The following is a 7,829-nucleotide window of genomic DNA, read 5'->3' on the forward strand; positions in this document are numbered from 1 at the left end:
ACTCCTCAAACCACATACCTTGTGTAAATTGATATGTTAAGTTACTTTTCTGAGTATGAAACAGAACCTTAGCTATGCTTGGATCCTCGGACCACATGCTTTGGGTAAATTAATACTCCCTAACATCCATCTAAGTATTAAACAGAACTTCAGCTATGCCTGGCTCCTCGGACCACATGCTTTGGGTAAACTAATACTTCCTATCATTTTACCAAGTGTCAGGGCAAAGCTTTAGTTATTTCAGACTCCTTGGACTACATGCTTAAGGTAAATTAGTGCTTCTTATTGATTACTTGAATGCCAAAAATGATCAGTCACTCTAAACAGCAGAGATTTTCACTGTGATAGTAGGCTCAAGTGGATGCTCATGAGCATCACTTAAAGCATTTACAGGTATACCTGTAATTGTTTGAGAATTGATTATCCCTATGGTCCTTAAACTTGCTAATGAGTAAGGAACAGAGTAAGTTAAAACCCGTATGTAGGCTAAATTACTATGTATGTCCTTAAAGTTAAAATTATGCTTTGCCGAGATGATGGACTTAGTAGATCTGACTTGTTTTGCTGCTGACCCTATGAGATGGGATAACTTTCCTATTACTTATGTAGATTAATGAGAAGAGGTTTACCTCATTACTATGCTTATTAAATGTTAAATAAGATAGAAATTATATCAACACTGGTATGAGAATCATAAGAAGAAAGAAAATGTGCATATACTTTTATTAATTAAAGCCTTAAAGCAAGGCAGATTAAGTACAAAAGGGGCAACTTAGTTACAAACTTGGAAAACCAAAACAGAAGTTACAAGCAAAATAAAAGAAAAGAAAAACACAAAAGAAAGAACTACACTAAAATTTATTTCTTTTTTGTTACAAGTTTTTCCTTGGGAGGGCCTTTGACAAGCTGGGTGGATGTTGCTTTTGAGGCCTCGGGGCCCTTGCTTGCAGGATCAGCCATGGCAGGTAGTTGAAGAGTGGCCAGGATAATCTACATCTTTTTAGGAGCTTCTTTCTCGGTAGAAGGGTCCTGGTTGACAGTTAAGGGTTTCATTGCACTAGAGGCCACTCTTGGTTTGCATTCTTGTCTTTTTCTGTGACCCCGGGTTGCTCAGCCTCCTCAGAGGGTTTGTCAGAAGAGGTTAGAACATTGGTTGTACTGTCCTTGCCAACTTCTACCACCTCGGAGGTGGTTTCAGTCCTCGAGCCAGAAGGAACAGACTCTCGGATGGCAGGGTTAGTATACATTCTTTGCCTTCGTAAGTATAGACAAAGCCTCAACCCTAGCCTGGTTGAGAGCTTCATTCCACACTTGGGAGTAGTAGTTCCTATATATCCCTGAGACCTTAGCCCTGAGGGCTTCCTCTGTCTCTGCCATTCTGACGTCGTATCCCTCTTGCTCGGCCTGATCTCGAGCCCTCTTCGCTCGTTCCCTAGCCTTCTCGGCCTCCTCTAGCTTCTTCTTGAGGGTGATGATCTGTGCTTTGGAGGTAGCCAATTGATCCTCGGCATTGCGAATAAGCACCCGTTGGCCTTCAGCCTGCCTGTTAACGCTATCCAGGGTAGCTGCAGCGCTTTTTCTCTCCCTCTCCTCCTCAAGTAGCCTACTCTTGAGCTCTTGAATGCTCTTTTCGGCCGCATCAACGGCCTCCACGGCAGCATTGCGTCTTCCCTCCTCTTCCTTCATCTGCCGGTGGCAGTAATTGGTTGTCTCCTCCACCCGGAAGGAGGCTTGAACAGCCTGCCGAGGAAAGAAACATAAATTAGAAAAAGAAAGAAAGGAAGGCAGTAAAGGAAAAGAAAGGAGAAGAAGGAGCTAAGTAGAGGACATACCATGGCGAGATACCTTTTCAGGCTAAGGAAGACCTCGTGCCTCCTCATGGACCAGAGCTCGGCCATGTCCTCGGGGAGCAGCAGAGCCTACTCCACCGCGTCGGCCACATAGCCGACCATCCCTCCTTAGAAGTCCCTGATGGAGGCACTAGCTGGAAGAGGAGCCTCATCCAGCATTAGGGTGGGGGTCCAGGCTGGAGGGGAAACCTAAGGATCACCCGTCTTCTCGGTGCCCTTCTACCCTACCTTGGCTTGCTTGGCCGCTCTCTAAGCCTCATCCTCTTGAGAGGGGTGGGTTTTTCCAACTTCCACCACCTCTTTTCCCTTTGGCTCCCTTTTTCTCTTTAAGTCAACAGGTTCAGATCTGAGGGGCAGGGCACGTGAAAGGGTGGGAAGCCTAGTCTGGGTGGCCTTCCCAAGTGCATTCCCCCCCGGTTAGGACTCTATCAATTCCAGCAGGGTGGACCTTGGCTTACGTTGAATCCCCATCTTGTCAAGTATTGGGGTGAATGGATGGCCAAGGTCAAAAGTTGAAGTTTCTGTGGACAAAACTTTATTGAAGACTTCAAACTCGTCCTCGGAATCAGATACTTCGACTGCTTCTTCCTCTTCTTCTTCTTCTATGTTGGCAAGGTGAGAAGAAGTGGCCACTCCGGTTGTCTATTATGGTGGCAAGGCTACCTTTGGTATGCCTTTAGGTATTGGCTCGGTGGTGAGCGTGCCTTTTGGAACGGGCCAGTGAGGAGAAAGTTGGGAGCAGCTACACTAATCCAGTGCAACCAAGGATCCCTAGCTTTAATAACACACTTTGGCGCCTGGAAGCTCTTGGAAATTGGGATGTAGTTTAAGATCAGGTGGGCCGCCCTTAGTTGACCATCAGTGTGGACAAACACTTCGGCCTTTAAAATTTTGTCCAAGCTTTGCCAGTTTACAAGACTGAAGTTGGGAATGGCAGCGTTTTTGTCTGCAAAACCATTGGAAAAGACAAAAAACATCATTAGTAAAGAATAAGGCAAATCAAAGGGAATTTCATGCACAGACACAAACGAAAGAGAAAGAGAAAATAGGTAACTTTGAAATTACAAATCTAAACCTATAACCCCACCTGGTTTCCCCTCTCTCGTCGGACAGGGGAGGCCATCGTGCCACTCCCCTGATAAGATCAAAAAGTCATTTTCAGGCCTTCGTTGGAGTCGAGAAGGCATTAGATGAGTCTGACCTCAGGGTACCTAGATTTTAGGTAGTACCCCTGCCCGGTTAGGTGGTGGAGGTTGTAAATCCAGTTTATATCATGGTGGGTGAGGTTTAAGCTCATTCTCTCATTATGGGCATCTACACAGCCTAATATTCTAAACATATTAAGGGCACATTGGGTGGGAGCTAACCTATGGGCTCTAAGATAATCCCCAGTGACCGTGCCTATAGGGATTCTCATCCCCCCTTCTATGAAGGCGATCATTGGGATTACTTCCTCTCCCTCTCGCCTTTCTTCAAACCACTACCCTTCCTTACAATATCTAATGCCTACTTCTAGAGGGATTCTATATCGAGCTCTGAAGCTCTCTAAACTCCCCTTAAAGTCTACCAAACTTTTGAATCTACCTATTCCGAAGAGAGAGTTAGAGGTACTGAAAAGATAATAAAAAGGAAGAGGAGTCGAGGAGGAAAAGACACCAAGAAAAGAAAATTATATGGAAAGATAAATTGAAAAGATTTATGAAGACTTACAGAAAAAAGAAAAGTATCCTCGGACAGGCTTTTGGTATTTGTAAGGGCACGAGTGAGTTAGGGAAGTTTGCAGATTCAATGTATGTGCGCTAGATTGAAATGAATGCTAAGATGAGGTGAGTGATTGATTTGAGTGGTATTTATATCAAGAAGGGAGTTAGAAGTGGGAAAATTCCCACCCAGGTTCCAGCAGAACCCTCAGCCGTTGGATCCACATCGCGCCATAGAACGTGGGGAACATAAAGCCGTAAAAATTTAATGAGGAAGAGTCTCGAATACCGAAGCGTCAGGAGCAAGCCTTGAGAAGTTAAAAAGGGCATCTATACTGTCAGAGGTGATATAAAATGGGCGCGGAGGAACTATCATTACATTGAAATCCTCTTTTCTTCCCGAAGAGCCAGAAAGAAGAATTCCGAGGGGCTATTGTAGGGGTATTGGGCCCAGGAGATCATTACCTATGTATATATTGGACCTGGGGCCCAATCTAAGGATGTGAAGTCATCCGAGGAGGGGTAAACATTTTCAGGGGAGTCCGTGTTGGTAAATGAAGAAGTTAGTTTTGGTTATAAGAACCCATAATAGTGGTCTGGGGATGAATGCCTCATCGGCTAACCAAACCCGAGGTTCGAGGTGGTGGTCTGCCGTCCAGGGGAACGTTCTAGGAAATTTGTTGATACGGATAAGCATTACAAAAACGTAGGACAGAGGGAAGTTTTAAAATATCTAAGGAGAAAGCTGCTACCATCGCATTAGATGCTCTGCAGCTAACTTTCTAACCGCATTAATGTGGAGGTGATACCTAAACAGTGGTTTTTAGCCTTACAGCTACTACATATAGACTTCAGGAAGGTGTTGATGGGATAAGTATCAACACCAACCATCTGGCCTGCACGTGGAGGGTAAAAGGAGAGAGAAGCACTAAGAGAAAGGGATCAAAACCAAGAGAGAAACAATGTAGCAATCAGGAACCAAAGTTGTAATCAAACTTGTGAGAAATATATAAAAACTGATCTCCTCGGACTGTGTCGATGACGATTATCTTTACTTTAAATCAATATATCTTCCTATTCTTGTCATTTGAGCCTACTTTATTTGTTGTCCAACTCATTTTAGCCCAATTTTCCAACATATTCTCTACAAATTCATTGTGTTGGGCTTGTTGGGCCTGAGTCCATCCATTTGTTGGGCCAGGAACTCAAATCTGGTCCTTACAGATGGAATGACTAACTGTGACAACACCTAAGAACTTACATGACCAAAATGATAAAAATAAAATTTACTAGACCAACATAACAATGGACCAAATTTAAATGTCATAACTTGTAGTTTTGCCAAATTTTAACTATTTGGTATTTTTCCAATTCCTTAGGAAATATTTAATTTGGTGGAAATATAAATAAGTCTAGGGATACATCTTTTTAAACAATTTGCTATCTCAATAAATTGTGGAATAAGTTGTGTCCCTAACAAAATTGGTGGAAATATATTAGTTTTGATTTTTTTTTAAATAATTCAATAGTTACAACTTATAATGGGGAGAGGGAATTCAAACTTTAGATTTCTCCATTGAAAACATCAAGAAGTACCAATTAGTTGAACTATAACACTCGACAATTATGAAATCTTATATTCTACTCATTCTTAATATATATATATATATATATATATATATATAAAACCGAATCTTTTTAAGCTCCCACAATTTTCCACGTCAACAACACCTAAATAAATAATAATAAATCTTTTTTTTTCCACCAAATACAAATTACAAACCGTAGGTTTCAGCTGCAACTATCTCAAACCTATCTCTCAAATGCAAACTCAGTCCTAACAATACCCTCGATCAAACTCTCTCTATTTCAAGCTCACTCCCATCTCCTTCTTCTTCTTTAACTCTCTCATTCAATGCAGCTCCCTCCTTTTCTCAACCACAACTCCTCTGGTTGATGTCAATTTTGATTCATGGTTATTTTGTTCTTGAGATTTTATCATCTGGGCATTGATTATTTTTTGGCCCTCTTTCTAGGCATTTGATTTTCAGGACTGATTTGAAGAATTTGGATTGTTTTTAGTTTCTGATGTTGGACGATTTTTCAGGTATGAAGAATTCCAATTTGATCTTTTTCAAGTTTCAATTTTATTTGATTGATATGGGTTAAAATTCAGATTGAAATTGGTTTAAATGGAACAGAGCCTCAAAGTTATGTTTTAATTATATGTCTTCAATTAGGTTTTCTATCGATTTAGGGATTTCAAATTCTACAAGTTTGGTAAGAAAATATTGTAAATATCAATGGGTTTCATAGTGGAGATAGTATCGATTTAATGGTTTTTTTTTTTTTTTTTCCTGTGTTTTTGAAAGGCCTAAGAGTCGGCCTAATGATTAATCATGTGTGGCTGAGTGGTACACCATGCCTTGCTCCAAGGGCTTATAAGGCATGCGTGGGGTGCTTCTCTAACCGATGTGGGACTGCACTCAAAAGTCTTCCCACACTCGGGGACGAGGACAAATCCGTGCGGGCTTGGCTCCCTAAAGCGGACAATGAGCTGAGTGTGCGCGGGAAAATCCCCCACATTTAAAAGCGCTTTTAAATGTGGGGGATTTTCCTACGCACACTTAGCTCATTGTCCGCTTTGGGGAGCCAAGCCCGCACGGATTTGTCCTCCTCCCCGAGTGTGGGAAGACTTTTGAGTGCAGTCACACATCGGTTAGAGAAGTGCCCCACGCATGCCTTATAAGCCCTTGGAGCAAGGCATGGTGTACCACTCGGCCACACACAAAAAGAAATATTTCTTTTAAACGGTTGGAACATATTTTTTATTGCGATTGTTATACTCATTATAATTGTTTTTAGTTGTTTTTCCAATAATTCATTGTGAGAAGGTAAAATATTTCTTTTAAATGTGGAAGGTAAAATATTTGTTTTCAATCATACAACCTACCCTTGAATATTTTGTATCTATAGAAATTCTTCTCTTGGCTTCAACTCAAACTTTTCTCATAAACAATACTACTTTTGTTAGTGGGAAAGAAAGGAAAAACAACTACCATACATCATCTGTAAAGGAAAAACCAAACAACTCGGCAACCCAATCTTTTCTGTGTTAGACAGCACCTTTAAGATAATATACCCGATTGTTTTGTTCTTATTACAGAATCTGAATCTAAATTCCCAAATTTTTGAATGTTTACATAAATTTATGAGGAATTAGTTAAAGCCCTTGAAAACTTTGAAAACAGGTATTATATCTTTCTATTCTTTTTGGTTGTTTATCTAATTCTTTGACTGGATTGAAAAGAATTAGATTCCCATAGGTGTATAAAATTTGTTAACCCTGACAAACTTTGGTAGTTTTGGAAATCTTTAAACAGTTTTGGCAATTATAAATAAACAGTTAAGTTCTTTCTCAATCTAACATTTTAATCTATTTAGATTTTTATAATTTTGGGTGTGTTATTGATGGTTGATATATGTGCCAATTTGTTTGGTCTATTATCCGCTCATCTTGTAACTCCCTTGATATCCTTGCTTCAAGAGGTATAAAACAATGCAAGAAAGCTTGGTGAGCTAAAACTTTTAGAGTTACTTCCTTTCCAATTGAGTCTAAAATCTTAACTTAGGTTTGTTAATTCTGCTTCCAACAATCTCCCTCTATGTTCTTGATATTTGGTTCTTCATTTTGTGAATTTTAATTATTTTTATTTTGCTTCATTCATCTCTCTTCAAATATTATGATTATTTGTTGGTGGTATTTCTGCATTATGGTGTTTTTAAAATAAGGCTGCTTTTGAATCAATTTGTATCTATGCTAATGGTGTATATATTGAGAATTTTAATAATAAAGGCATGCAAGATTTTGATAAAATCATGAATCTTAACTTTTGTTGAGGGCTGCAAAAGTAGGAAATGAAAATTTTGGAATTCTACTTTTGTCTGCACAGTTTTGCAAGGCAGGAAGCTTATGATGGGGGAGCTTTAGTTGTAGAGCACAGAGAAGAATGAAGCAATCCAAGAGAGACTCTTTGTGATACAATGTAGAGTCAACAACAATATGCTTGCAGCTGTTTTCTCATATTTAATATGATAACTTAAACAAGTCTTATGAAGAAAATTATTTTTATTGATAAAATATAGTTAGTGAAGCTACCCCCAGCAATTTAATAAGATTTTGTTGTTGATTTACAAAACTCTTTGAATATTATGATCATTTGTTATTAGTGCATGTCATATATTTTACTTTCTGTTAATGTTTCTTTTAAATGTGATA

Source organism: Quercus robur, chromosome 1 (genome assembly GCF_932294415.1).
Source record: "Quercus robur chromosome 1, dhQueRobu3.1, whole genome shotgun sequence".
In the NCBI taxonomy this organism is placed as follows: Eukaryota; Viridiplantae; Streptophyta; class Magnoliopsida; order Fagales; family Fagaceae; genus Quercus; species Quercus robur.